The following is a 13,584-nucleotide window of genomic DNA, read 5'->3' as shown; positions in this document are numbered from 1 at the left end:
TGGGTATCATGACCCACTTTATGGATCTGAAAGGTAAGGCTGGGAGAGGGTAACTAGGTGCCCAGGTCACAGAGCCTGACCCCAGCGTCCACTGCGCTGCCCCACTGGGCCCTCCCCACTCTAACTAGAGCTGGAAGGTCAGAGCCACCACCTGGGGCATTTCCAGGATACAGTCCTCTGTGACCCAAGGGGACCTGACACCACAGCCATGCAACTTCCAACAATTAAGTGAAGAAAAGCAGAGAAGGGTCGTGTGCCGGCCAGTGAAGACCGGATCCAGCTCAAGCGTCTTCACCCCACAACTCAGCCTGGACAGCTGCTCGACCCCGGGCTGCCCTACGTGGGCCCCCAAAGGGAAGGTGGCGGGAGGGGAGGCCCGGCCCGGGCGCAGGGCAGCGCATACTCCTATAGTGTGGGTCGGTGCGCAGCCCGGCGGGGTTGATGAAGTACTGGGCGAAGATGTACAGCAGCGTGGCGACCATGCACAGCAGTCCGGCCGCAGCTGAGGCCACGGAGGCGAAGAAGTACCTGTGGGAGGAGAGCCTGCTCGGGCGGCTGCACAGCCCGGGCCCGGGAGCCAGGCGGCACGTGTGCCGGGGCCCAGGGCAGCGTGCACGACCCGGGGTCGCCCCTGCTGAGGCTGTGCCCCGGCCACCGTCCCGCGGCCCTTCCCCCTCTGGCTCCCGGCCTTTGGGCTTCTCTCTCCTGCTCTCGGGGTGACCGCACAGACCCACGGCTCCACAACACGCACCTGAGATCTCACTCGGTCCTACAGGAGGCCTGAGGAGGGCCCTAACCCTAACGCTAGCAAGAGGGAGACGGAGGCTCAGACACAGGGTGCGACTGGTCCAAGCCGGCCCCTCCCGGGCCCCCTGGTTCAGACCCGGCTCCCTCCCAGCCACCGCCAAGGGCATGGCGGCCGGGGTACTGATGCCAGCGCCGAGGGGCGGGGCCACACTGCCTTCGAAAGGCACACCCGTCAGGGCTGCGTGCTTCGGTTTTAGACCCAAATCACTGCTGCGCTCTGCGCACAAAAGACACGGAGAACGGTCTTCCCGTCAGAACAAATAAAGCCTGGGTGGCAATTCCTGGAATATGGTTCCACTAAAACGCCTTCCTTTAGTCTTTCCGCTGCTGTTATACCTTTAACATTTTCAGTGTTAAACAGTGTCTGTAGTTCACCTGAAGTCCCCTTACGCCTGCCCTGAGGTCCTCCCCCAACGCCCCGGATAACCCCGCACGGGCCCCCCCACCCCCCGTCCTGCCCACCCTGCCCGGTGGACATGGGGAGGCGCCCGCCAGGAGAGCCCTCTCAGCCAGCTCTGCGCGCTCGGAGCCGCCGTCGGGACCTCCGGCCCCCCCCTGTGCTCTGCAGGGCAGGGCCACACCTCTCACCCATCCCCATGGCAGGTGGACCTTGAGGTGCTCGGCCAGTCAGGAGGCCCCTTAAGGAGGCACGTCCCGGAGGAGGGGGGAGCGCCGCGCCAGGCCCGACGTCCCGGGTGGGGAGAACCCTCACCAGTAATTCCTGCTCCCCACGCAGTTGTTAAGCCACTTGCAGTGATGGTCGAAGCCTGAGACACACTTGTTGCAGGTGCTACAATGCTTGGCTTTCACAGTCCTGGAAGGAAGGTTGGGAGGGGCAGCCTGTCAGAGCCCCTGTCTGCCTACAGGGCCAAGCCCACGCGGTGGGTGCCTGCCCGGGCGGGCACGGCGGCCACAAGGTGCCAGGGCCTGAGGCCCGGAGGCTGAGTCAGATCCCTCCTGGCCGCCTACTGACACCCCTGGGGCCCTGAGCAGCCCCGGGCTGTGATCCGGTCGGGGGCAGAGGCCTGTGTGAGACCCAAGGCTACAGCGCTCCTGCCCCGGCCTGGCGGGGGGCTGTGTGTCGGGGCCCCTGCTTCTCTGCAAAAGGGGCGGTGCCCGTCGGCTGCTGGGGACCAGGTGCGCCTGAGCCCAGCCCACCCCCGCGGGACGGCGCGGGGGGCCCCTCACACGGCCGGGCACTCACACGGCGACCTCGCACAGGTAACAATACTGCCTCTGGATGACATGTGCGTGTTTGGACCGGTCGAAGGTCGGCACCGTCCGTGAGTAGTTCTTCTTGAGGCGGACGTTGGCGTCGGCCGGATCGATGGAAAGAACAATCAGGTGGACCAAGAGGTGGAAGAGGCAAATCCCGCCGGTCACCTGGGGTGAGTCAAGGGACAGCTCGGCCTGCGCGGCACGCGTGAGGGGCCTCTGCTCCGGGCGGCCAGGTGTCCAGGCCCCAGGCAGCCACGGGAGCCTGTGCCTGGCCGGGAATGGGAGCGGCCCCTCTGGCACCGGCGTGCCCAGCAGAACCCACCCGAGTCCTCTGTCCTTGAGGGACAGAGCAGGGCCCGCTGGAGGCCGTGGCCCCGCAACCCCAGCGGAGCTTCACTGGGACGGCGGGAGAGGCCTGTGTGCGTCCGCGGGCACCAAGCCTGGGGCCGAAGCCGGGTGGTGGAGCTCCTTGGGGCAGGGAGGCCACACTGAGCACGTGCGCCACCAGGAGAAGGAGGGAGGGCTCCAATACCCCCAGGGAGCCTTTGTGGTGAGTGGGCCGGGGGCCGTCTGTCTGTCTGTCTCTGTCTCGTTCTCTCCCCCCAGCCAGGAACGCCCAGGCCCACGCCCTCCAGGGCTCGCAGGGTAAAATCAGTTCCTCACATCCCACCCTCTCCACCTCCTCTTCAGGGACTGACACACTGTCCCCATGGAAACCAAACAGAAGGGGAGGAAGTGTCGGCCTGGCCTCCCCATCAGCCCTGCCCTGCTTCCCAGAAAGGTTCTGAGCCGGGAGGGTTCGGGTTCACAGGTCCAGCTCCTGCGAGGGCGGCCTGGGCGTGGTGGGGAGATGCCTCTCTCCGCCCACCCACAGGGTCTCGTGGCAAGGCCACATGTGCACAGGGTCTACGGTGCCTGTACGGAGGCCCACCGGCAGTGCAGACTCTGAGCAAGGAGGCCCCTCTTCTGGGGTCCTTCTCAGGCTGCACCGCCGCCGGGGTCCACGGCCTGCTGGCCCTGCCTGTAACGCTCAGCCTCAGTGGCGCCGCCCTGGGGCTCTGCGGCGTGTGCTCACAGGCGCGGTCCTGCCTGGACCAAGCATCCCTGCTGCACGGCCAGCCTCAGTGGGGGGCTGGTCTGGCCAAAGCTGCTTGGTCTCCCTTGTCCTCCAGCCTCCAGTGCACACCCAGGGCCCTGGGTGCCAGGCGTGGGGCAACAGAGGCCCGGCCCAGCCGGGGGCGCAGAGACCACGGTGAGGGCGAGAGAGCCGAGGACCGGCCAGGCCGGGGGACCTACACAGGGAACGGGACTGACCGGATCCCTCAGTGCCACACAGGGACGCCCTTCCTGTGGCCTGGACCTCCCTGCCCCTGCCGTCCAGCAGACTGAGCCACGCTCCTGTGCAGGGTGTGGGGCAGTGGGCAGGTGGTCAGCGGCCAGCCTGCACGGTCCCGTCTGGAGATGCCAGCATGGTCTGGGCTCGCTGGTGCCCCTACGCCCGCTTCCCGAGGCCTGAGGCACAGCTGACGCAGCACTGTGTGTGTGGCTGCTGAGGCGACGGGAGCGTGTCCCGAGCGCAGGACACAGGCGGGGGCACGGCCCGGGACAGGAGATGTGGCAGGACGTCGCACTGCGGCCCAGGTACGGCCCTGCTCTGCGGAGCTAGAGTAGGACTGTCCCCAGCAGACGCCGGGGGGCGGGGGCCAGGAGGGCAGCTGGGAGGCTGGAGCCCAGTGTGGCCCATGGGTTCTGTCCGCACGTCCACACTCGGCTCCACACGAGACTGCCGCCAGGGAGAGCGGGGGGACGGCAGCCCACGCTCAGACCCTCAGCCTCACAGTGGAGGTGCCCGGGGGCCCAACCCAAGCCTGACAGGCAGCCCTGCGGAGCCCCTAAACCTGCAGGTGCCCGGGGGATCCTGAGATCCGAGCTGCCACGGCCCCTCAGATGTCACGCGTCTGCCACAGGTACACGCGTGGGCCCACCTGCCTGCCCGCGTCTGGTTTGCCAGAGACGACCCGGCCATTCCCGCTGTCGCTCACACACTCAGTGGCCGTCACTGAGCCCCCAGAAGAGAAGGTGCTACAGGCGGGGTGGCGCGCCCTCAAGCTGCCAGCTTTCACTTTCCATGTAATTTTATCTCAGGAGCGTCTTAGGTTCAAGTAAATAATAAAAAGAACCCGGTCTGCCTTCTCACTTCCCCTGCAAAGCAGGGCCCCGAGCTGTTCTGAGGACGCAGCGGTCCCCTAGCAACTATCTTTGTTCAGTAAACAAACAGCACCGGGCGCCAGCCCAGGATGCCCGCCCTGTCACACGGCCGCCTCGCTGGTCCTGCAGCGGGAGGGCGGGGCCCCCGCGGAGCTGCCCCACCGCTGCCTGGGTCCCAGAGGAGCCCCACCCCGCCCAGTGCTTTCCGCACGCCCAGGGCGGCCAGGCTCCCGCGCGGTGACCCCCACGCTGCTCCTGCAGCCTTGCTGACGCTTCCCTGTCTCCACCGGGCCCACGGAATGCCACACGGCTTCCTGAAATCCCGCGGCCCTGACCCGGGACCCTGCCCTCCCTGCTCCTGGGTCCCTGCAGGCGCCGAGTGACGCTGGCGCTCCCTAGTGGCCAGAGCATGGCGCCCAAGTGCTGCTGCCGTGGCCTGAGGAACATCGCTGGGGCAGTGGCGGGTCTGGGGAGCAGGAAACTGGACCAGAAAACATGTCCTGAAGGTCGTCTGAGCTCTGAACAGACCGGGACGCCATCCTGCATCCACCGCTTGGGACAGGCAGGAGGGGACCACACAGACTCAGTGCTGAGCCACCCAGAGGCAAGGGGCCCACCAGGGGGCGAGGACTCTGGGAAGAAATGGCGTCCATGTGGGACGGGGTGCACTCGACCCCGGGGCTCCTTGCTGTGCGCAAAGCAGGTAAGCGCTCACAGTGGCTGCCTGCCTGGCTATGTCTCTGCCCAGTGGACAAAGCACCCGGGGACACTCAAAAAGGCTCCAAGGGCCAAGACTCAGCTAAGTTTTGGGTCAAAAGAGAATGAAGACACAGCATCATAGCCAGCACATAAGCAAAGACCCACAGGTGAGGCTGAACTGTGTCCCCAAAAGATGGTGAAGTCCTAACCCCAGGAACTGTGGATGATTTTACTTGAAGGTGGGGTCTTTGCAGATGATCAAGTTAAGATGAGGTCCTCACGGTGGGTCCTGATCTCACAGGACTGGTGTCCTCAGAAGAGGAGAAGATCAAGCCTCAGACACGCACAGCGGGACAACCCTGTGAGGACGCGGAGGTGGCGGCATCTAAAGCCAAGGGATGCCTGAGGCCCCCAGAGCTGGGACAGGTCCTGGGAACCTCAGAGGCAGCACGGCCCTGCCCAACCAGCTTGGACCTCTGGCCTCATCTTTGTGCCTCTGTGCCTGTGTGTGTGACAGAGCGGGTGCCCGTATGTGTGGCTGGTTTGTGACTTGTGCAGTGTATGCATATTTGTGTGTGTGTATCTGTGTGTTTGTAGGCCTGTGTGTGCTTGCACCTACGGGGAAACTTACAGCTTCAGATACGACGAAAAGAAAAAAGGTCTAAAATCAATGGCCTAAGTTTCCACCTCAAGAAGGTAGAAAAAACAGAACTTCCCTGGTGGTCCAGCGGGTAAGACTCTGCATTTGATCCCTGGTCGGAGAGCAAGATCCCGCATGCCGCAACTAAGAGTTCACTTGTTGCAACTAAAAGATCCCACGTGCCACAATGAAGATCCCACGTGCCACAGCAAAGACCTGGCACAGCCAAAATAAATAAATAAATAGATAAAAATCAATCTTAAAAGAAAAAAAGAAGGTAGAAAAAGAGGAAATTAAAGCCACAATACATTGAAAATAAATAGTAAAAATAAAAGTCCAAAAGCTGACTCTTTGAATAATCGATAAAAGCGATAAACCCTAGGAAGACTGATGCCACTGCTGAGCGGCATCACGACAGATCCTATAGATAACAGGAAACAGTGCGAATAATTTTATTCCAAGAAATTTGACGATTTAGACAAAATACTAAAATTTCTTGAAAAACATGACTTGCCAAAACAGAAGATGAAACAGAAAAGCTGAAGAGCTCTTTTCCTATTAAGGAAATTGATCATTGCAAACATTATCACAAAGAATCTATCTCTATGACCTCGAGGGGCAAAAAATGGGCCTCATCTGAGTGAGAGGCACTCCAGGCAGATGCCCTGGTTTTTCTGACTGACTGAGGCTCAGGGGGGCCTTTGGGGCCCAGGGGGGGCCCCACCTCTGCAAAATGACAAGTGTCATTCTTGGTAACTTCCCATGGGATTTTTTAGGTGAGATAAGAAGAATGGTGGTGTGGAGACAAAAGTCTTCGTCAGATGCAAGGTGGGGCATTCCAGTGAAATTTCATGATGTCTGGGATTTTTAAAGATACTCAGTGTACGTGTGTGAGACATGAAACAACACTGGCAAAATCTTAACTGTTGCAGCTGAGTACCTGGTAGTTGGGGTCCATCATACTGTTCCCTCCACTTCTTCAAAACTGAAAGACGCCATGATAAGGGGTTGGGAGGCCCCGCGAGACAGAGGGCCCACTCTTAGAAGCTGGTTCCAACACCCACTTGGCAGCAGCCCAGCCTGTCCACTGGCTGTAACGTGTGGCGACCCTCAGTGTGAGGGCCGGGGCTCCTGGCGGAGTCCCGCGCCACCCTGACGCACACCCTGACGCCCACCCTGACGCACATCCCAGTACTCAGAGCAGACGTCTCTCGCCCAGAACACAGCCACCCCAGGTTATCACAGACGCCAGCGCCTCGGCTCCACATACCTGACACTCGCGGGGGCACGCGAGCTCAAGTCCTTGTTAAAACCCATCATTCCTCTTGGACAACACAGACTGACCGCTTAGCCACAGTTGGGAAAGTGCGTGGCCCGTCTGCGGCTCCCCCACTCCTGGGGTCTCTGTCCACCCGGGACCCTCCCACCCCTGCTGCCGGCTGGGCACCCTCTCCCTGCCCCAGCACTGGTGGGCACTTGTAGCCCAGACCCCGAGCCAGCGGCTGCCTGGAGGACAGCTGTGGGGTTTCCAGCACTGTGACAGTGGGAGCCGGGGCAGAGGAGAGGTCTGACTGCCTCCAAGGGCGGCCCGGAGCCAGGCCTGCTGGAGGCCCCTCTGGGAGCCCCGCCCCCCCTTAGATGACAGCAATGCCCCCAGTCAAAGGATACACTGTAGGCAATGTATCTCCACTCGTGTGGCAGGAGGGGAATGAAGATGCCAAAGGTGGTGAAGACCAGAATGAGGAACATGATCCAGGCCACGATCTGCAAGCAGTGGACGGGCTGCGACCAGCCGCTCACCCTGGACCGCCGGGGGGGCACAGTCCTTGTGCTCCTCCTGGACGCGGTTCCTGACAGGAGGAGCCTCGAGATCCTGGCCCAGAACGCCATCTGCAAGACAGGATGGGGCACGGCAGGCCATGGGCTCCTGCCCGCGTGGCCCGGGGACTCTGGGGGCGGGACCCACGGCCCAGCATCGCCCGGGGCCCCGGTGACATCACAGCTGCGGAAAACAGCTCTTGGGGGTGTGTGGCCCCCTGGATGAGGAACGAAGGGCACCCCCCTGCCCCCCACCATGACCGCAGGGTGGGCAGCTACCAGCCCCTCATGGCCTGGGGGCCACTTGCAGCAATGAGTCCGGGGGCTGGTTTACAGATGCACACGCCTCATCAGAAGACTCATGGGATATGGGGGACCCAGTGAGGAAAAGGTCCTCATCCCCGGGGAAACCGAGAGGGGAGCAGGGAAAGCCAGCTTTAGCTGGTGTGATCATGTGACACTTTCATCCACCAGAAATCCTGCAGGTTTCCCCGGTGGCAGGAGAGACCACATTTCCAGAGTCCTGTGTTTTTCCTTCCACAGGGACAGGCCCTCCGGGGGTGGGAGGGAACCGTGGCCCTTCCGGCCAGTCAGGTGGGCAGGGCCACCGGGAAAGGGAGGGACGTGGCCAGGGTGGCTGTCGGGTGTTTGGGGGTGTTGGAGGGGGGAAGGATGTTAACAGCTGTTACAGGTGGAACTTTGAGGTCAGAAGGCCCTGTGCACAGCCTTCACTGTCTTCAGAAAGAAGTACACAGAAAATATAGCTGATATTAATGTGTTACTTTGGGAAGAGACAGAAATGTTGAAAAATATTCTAAGACTGTTTTTTTCTGTGAGCTGTGACTTCCCCTTGGGAACTGTCCTAAGAGCAGGTTTCAGCTGCTGGCCGCAGCTTTTGGTCATCTGCTCTGGCCCTCCGGATGTGACGCCACGTGGACATCGGGACGCAGCAGCCCTGAGTTTGCGTGGGTTTCACGAGCATCTAATAGCACATTTGTACAACACGACCAAGGCACCAGGGGTTCAGAACCCAGAAAGGCAGGCTTGGTATTGAAACATGATTCCCAGATGAAAGCATTCAGATGGAAGGGCCAACTAACAGAAAAGATGTTGCCAAAAATCAAACTCCAGTCACGTGGAAGGTCACATCAAGGGATTACTGCAGATCTTGAAACAGAGACGTAGAGATGTGTGGAAGGGATAATTGTGAGAGCAAATTTAAGTGACACAGACACAATGTCTGTCTGTCAGGGTTTCCAGAAGAGGAAAAGGAAGAGGGCGTAAGAGAAGAAACAAAGAAAAAAAGTGAAGCAATGTCCGTACTGCAAGGAGATTTAAGACTTTAGCCCTAAATTATACTCCAAGAACCAGACAGTGGAAAAAAGAATACATCTACGGTGGTGAAAGTGAGAACTTTGAGGACACAGAGTCCTACAGGTGTCCCGGAAGAAGAAACAATGAGATTATCTATGACACGATGTAACTGGCATTTATAAAGTTCAAGTGCTGAGTCTTCTGTCCTGAGATGGACCAGCCAGCCTGTCACTGAAGGTGACACAGGGCAAGCCCCCGGGAGGCGTGGAGACTCAAGCACACCCACTCACCTTCTCCCAGAGATCTTCTGAAAAGATTTACTCCATCAGATCTGAGCGTCACCCTGACACCCCGGGCACCTCAAGTTCAGAATGCAGGGCCGAGCGGGTGGGTTTTCAGTGAAAGCCGGGGCCCACGGCGCTGGCCGCGCAGACACCCGCCAGCCCGTCAGCAGGCCCGCCATGTGGTGGTGCGAGGTGACACCCGGGACCCCCGACCCTGACCCAGGGCCTCCTGCACGCAGACCTGGCAACCGTGGCCGAAGTCCTTCCTCGCCAGGCCCCGCGCTGGGACGTCGGGATCAGCTGGGTGGCTCCGACCAAGAGGACCTGGGAGAGGAGAGAGCAGACGGGGTGGAGGGGCCGCGCCCACGCTCGTCCCGCGCCTCTCCTCGTGAGCCGCACCCTGTGGCCGAGGGGACACGCGGGGTGACGAGAGCCACGCAGGGCCGCAAGCGCTCGTCATCCGTGGAATGTTCACGTGGGGCCAAGCCCTCTGCCCGGAGACGGGACTGTCCCCGCCTTCCTGTCCGGCTCCACCTCCCACCGCGGCCGTGGCTCGTCCTGCCGGCTCCTCTCCACTCAGCACCCCGCCAGGCGCCAGGTCCCCCGCCGCCATGGCCACCGCTGCACGGCAGAACTGGAACCCCTCAGGCCCAGCGACCAGCGCGGCCACAGGCTCTCCCGCCCCGCCCATCCTGAGACACGGCTCCACGCTGCTGCTGCACGCGGACACACATCACACGCCACACACACACACACACACACACGCACACATCACACGCCACACACACATCACACGCCACACACACACGCACATACACGCACGCACACCACACACACGTGCACACCACACACCACACATACACACAAACACACACCACACACATACACGCACACCACGCACACGCACACGCACGCATGCACACCACACACACACACATGCACGCACGCACACACCACACACACATACATGCACACCACACATGCACACACACCACACATGCACACACATGCACACGCAACACACACCACACACACACCACACCACATACGCCACACAGAGACATACAGACACAGCATGTAGCACACACACACACATGCACGCACGCCACACCACACACACACCACACGCCACACAGAGACATACCGACACAGCACGTAGCACACACACCACACACACACACACACACACATATGCACGCACACCACACACACACACCACACGCCACACAGAGACATACCGACACAGCACACAGCACACACACACACCACAGCTGCACACCCTCAGGTTTCTGGACTCGCTCCTCACTGCTCGGTGTTTCCCAGGCTATTTCCTGGGCCGGGGCCCTGGGGCCATCTTCTGCCCCTGCCCACCCTGGTAACAGCCGCCTTCTCCCTCCGTGCCCTGTCCTGGCGCCACCTTCCCTGGGTCATTCTGGCTTCACTACAGGGCAGACCGCTGGTGTTGGGCTCAGGAAATTAGCCCTGTTTGGGGCATGATGGTGCCTGGGTCCACTTTTTGTCCCATGTTGGTTCCTGCATCTTGTTTTCCATCTTCCCTGGGGCTCCAGTCTGTGTTTGGCGCTGGGATGACCCATAAGGTCATTGTCACCTCCAGACCCCCGACACGACCATGGCCAAGATTCACAGGCCGTGGTCGCCATGGAAACAGGGGGGTCCCAGGTCTCCTGACTCACCTGCCCGCAGTGCAGAGCCCCTCCCACCCCATCTCCAGTCTGTTCCCACCCCATCCACACTGTCCCCACCCTGTCCCCACCCCGTCCCCACCCTCCCCAGAACAAGGCATCGGGCTGGCTGCACGCTGTGTCCTGAGCCAACCACGACCTCTGTGAGCACGTTTTCTGACCGTCCCTCAGCACAGATCCTGGCAGCTTCTGGACCCGTGTCTCACCCACGTCCCACGTGGTCCTGGACTCCCTGCAGACGGAGGGGCAGAGCAGACGGACGGGCGAAGCACCCGCCTTCCCCGCAGTCGGACGCGCAGCCACAACACACCCTCCTCACTACTCTCACGATTCGCAGGTCCTGGATGAGCGGGAACGCAAGGTGCCTCTCGCTCAGCCCAAGCCCATGTGAGGCGAGCCGGGTCTCCCGGCAACACTAAATGGACACCCAAGACGTGTCACAAAGCCGGGGCCCCGCCCCCGGTACGCATCACCAGCTCTAGGGGAGGGGCAGGGCGGCGCAGGGGCAGGCCCAAGAGACCCTCAGGAGGGACCCTCACCACCCGTGCCTGAGCCTGGAGAACTTCAGCCCTCGGTGAAAAGGCGGTGGGCTCGTGCCCCCGACCCGCTGCTTCAGCAACTCACGCCGGGGGAGGCCAGGGCGTCCATTACAACCTCGTCCTCACACTTGACCCAGGAGCCGAGACTCCAAGCTCTGTCCAGGGTGTGGGCGCCTCTGTCTGGGCTGCGCTCCCCCAGCCTGACGCCCCGGGTGCCCCCCTTGAAGGCCACGGAAGGGCCACAGCAGGGGCAAGCAGGGGAGCACAGGGCATGTGGACACGGTGCCGAGTGGGCAGCTCACGCCACAAGGACGGCCAGCCCACTGGCTCAGGGCCTCTCCTCCCCCACCGCCTCTCGCCACATCGTCTCGATTCCTAAGCTCCAGAAAGTCCTGGTTCCTGAGTGTGGTGTCCGAGGACTCCTATCTGAAGGCCCCGAGTGCGGCCAGTCACCAATCGCGATCCTTCCTTGGTGGGGACAGGGAGGGTGGACAGGGACATGTCCCCTCTCCGTCCACAGAGGCGGCCTCTCGCAGGCTCCAGCCGCCTGCGCCCCACGCACCTTCCTGGGGAGCCACGGCGCCGGGCAGGCCGGGTGCCAGAAAGCTGACCTCCTCCAAGCAGTGTGGCGGCCCTACTGCCGGGGCCTGCGGGGACGGCTGGGTCTGGTGCAGATGGACAGAGGCACGAGTGGAGGAGCCGGCAGGTTACGAGGTCCCCTGGGTGGGGCTGGGGGCCGGTTAGGAGAGGGGGGGCTCCTCCGCGGGTCAGGGACCCTCTGCTGGGCCGGCAGCAGAGGTCGAGGCTGACTCTGCTGTTGGTCAGCCCTGTGCCCCAGCCTGACCGGCCCCTCCCCGCTCACCTGGTGTCCATTCCCTCAAACTGCAGTGCTGCCTTTGGCCCGATGGCACTGTCCTGGGAGCAAAGCACCACCGGGATGAGGATGCCCATGCTGGAAATCCCAGCTGACCACAGCCGGCAGGGGCGTGGGGGGCCACGGGCCTCCCGGGATCGCCCACCTGGGGCCCCGGGGAATGAGGGCCCCTGCGCGCGGTGCACGCCGTGAGCAGGCCCGGGCTGGCACCTCCACCCGGAACGCACTTCCCAGGAAGGCAGGCACCCAGGACGGGACCAGGCGGCCCCAGGGCAGACCATCAGGCCACCCAAGCAGGGTGTGACCGCGAGAATCCAGCCCGCCGTGCAGCAGAGGCCGCGGGCTGCAGCGCCATCCGAGCCGTGAGCTCTGGTGACTGAAGGCACAGCTCAGCCCCGCAGACAGCGTGGCGCTTACTCCGTGCACTCCCCTCCCAAGGTCTGGGCCCTGGGAGCCCCGCGGCAGCCACAGCTCCTGCCTGCAGCAGGCATCGCCCAGGCTGCTGGTCAGCGAGTCCTCACGGCTCTTCAGAGTGCTTTCTGGTTAAAAGGAACGTCCCCACAGCCTCCTGCACAGAACACGCTTCTCCGGAAACACACGTGAGGCTGGTGACCAGTGCAGGGGAGCCCGCACCCTCGGGGTTTGGGGGGCTCATGCCCTCAACACCAAGTGCCCCCCAAGTCCAGCCGGCCCCAGGGCATCGCCCGTGACTCTGAAGGAGGCCACCTGGGACTCCCCCTCCACGCTCACCTCCCAGGGCCCCCCAAGTCTGCAGTCGTGAGGGCCTCCCGACTGGCCCAGGGCCCGGTGAACTCAGCTGCTCACACTTTGGAGAAATGACCCTCCTTCAGGGGCATCGCTGCTCCACGGAACAGCTGTAAAAGCTACAACCTCGGCCCGCTCGCCACGTGAACATGCATAGCCACGATCCTCGGCCGGGGCAGCCAGGCCTCTCCACACCTAACCCCACCTCGGCCCGCCCCTGTCCCCAGACTGCTGCGTCGGCCCCTCCCTGATCCAGACCCGCCACCTGGTCTTCACGGAGGGACGGATCAACAGGCCTGGAGCTCGGGGCGCTCACGCCTCTCGGGATAAGTAGCACTCCGTAAGCCTGCCTGTGCGCACCCGGGAGAGGAAAGCGGCCCTCACTGGGAGGGTCTCCAGCCCAGGTGGGGGCCCAGGTGGGCGCGGAGGGGGAGTGGCCACACCGGAGACGGCGGCGGGCAGAGCGCGGGGCAGGCGCGGGCGCTAGCACAGTGCCCATCGGCGCACGCACGCGCCCCTCACAGGCCTTGTTCTGAGGGAAGCTTCCAGAAAAGCTTCCAGAGGGACAACGGACGCTGGCCAAGCTGCACCGCTGCCCAGGCGGCCTCCCGGAAGCAGCCTTTTGTTTTCTCTCTCCGGGGAGTCAACAGTCCCCCATGAGGCCTGCAGCCAGCATCTGGCCAGGGTTGCCCTGAGGGCCGCCCACCCCCACCCC

This window comes from Leucopleurus acutus (assembly GCF_964270905.1).
Source record: "Leucopleurus acutus genome assembly, chromosome: 3".
Classification (NCBI taxonomy): Eukaryota; Metazoa; Chordata; class Mammalia; order Artiodactyla; family Delphinidae; genus Leucopleurus; species Leucopleurus acutus.
This window is presented reverse-complemented; position numbering follows the sequence as displayed.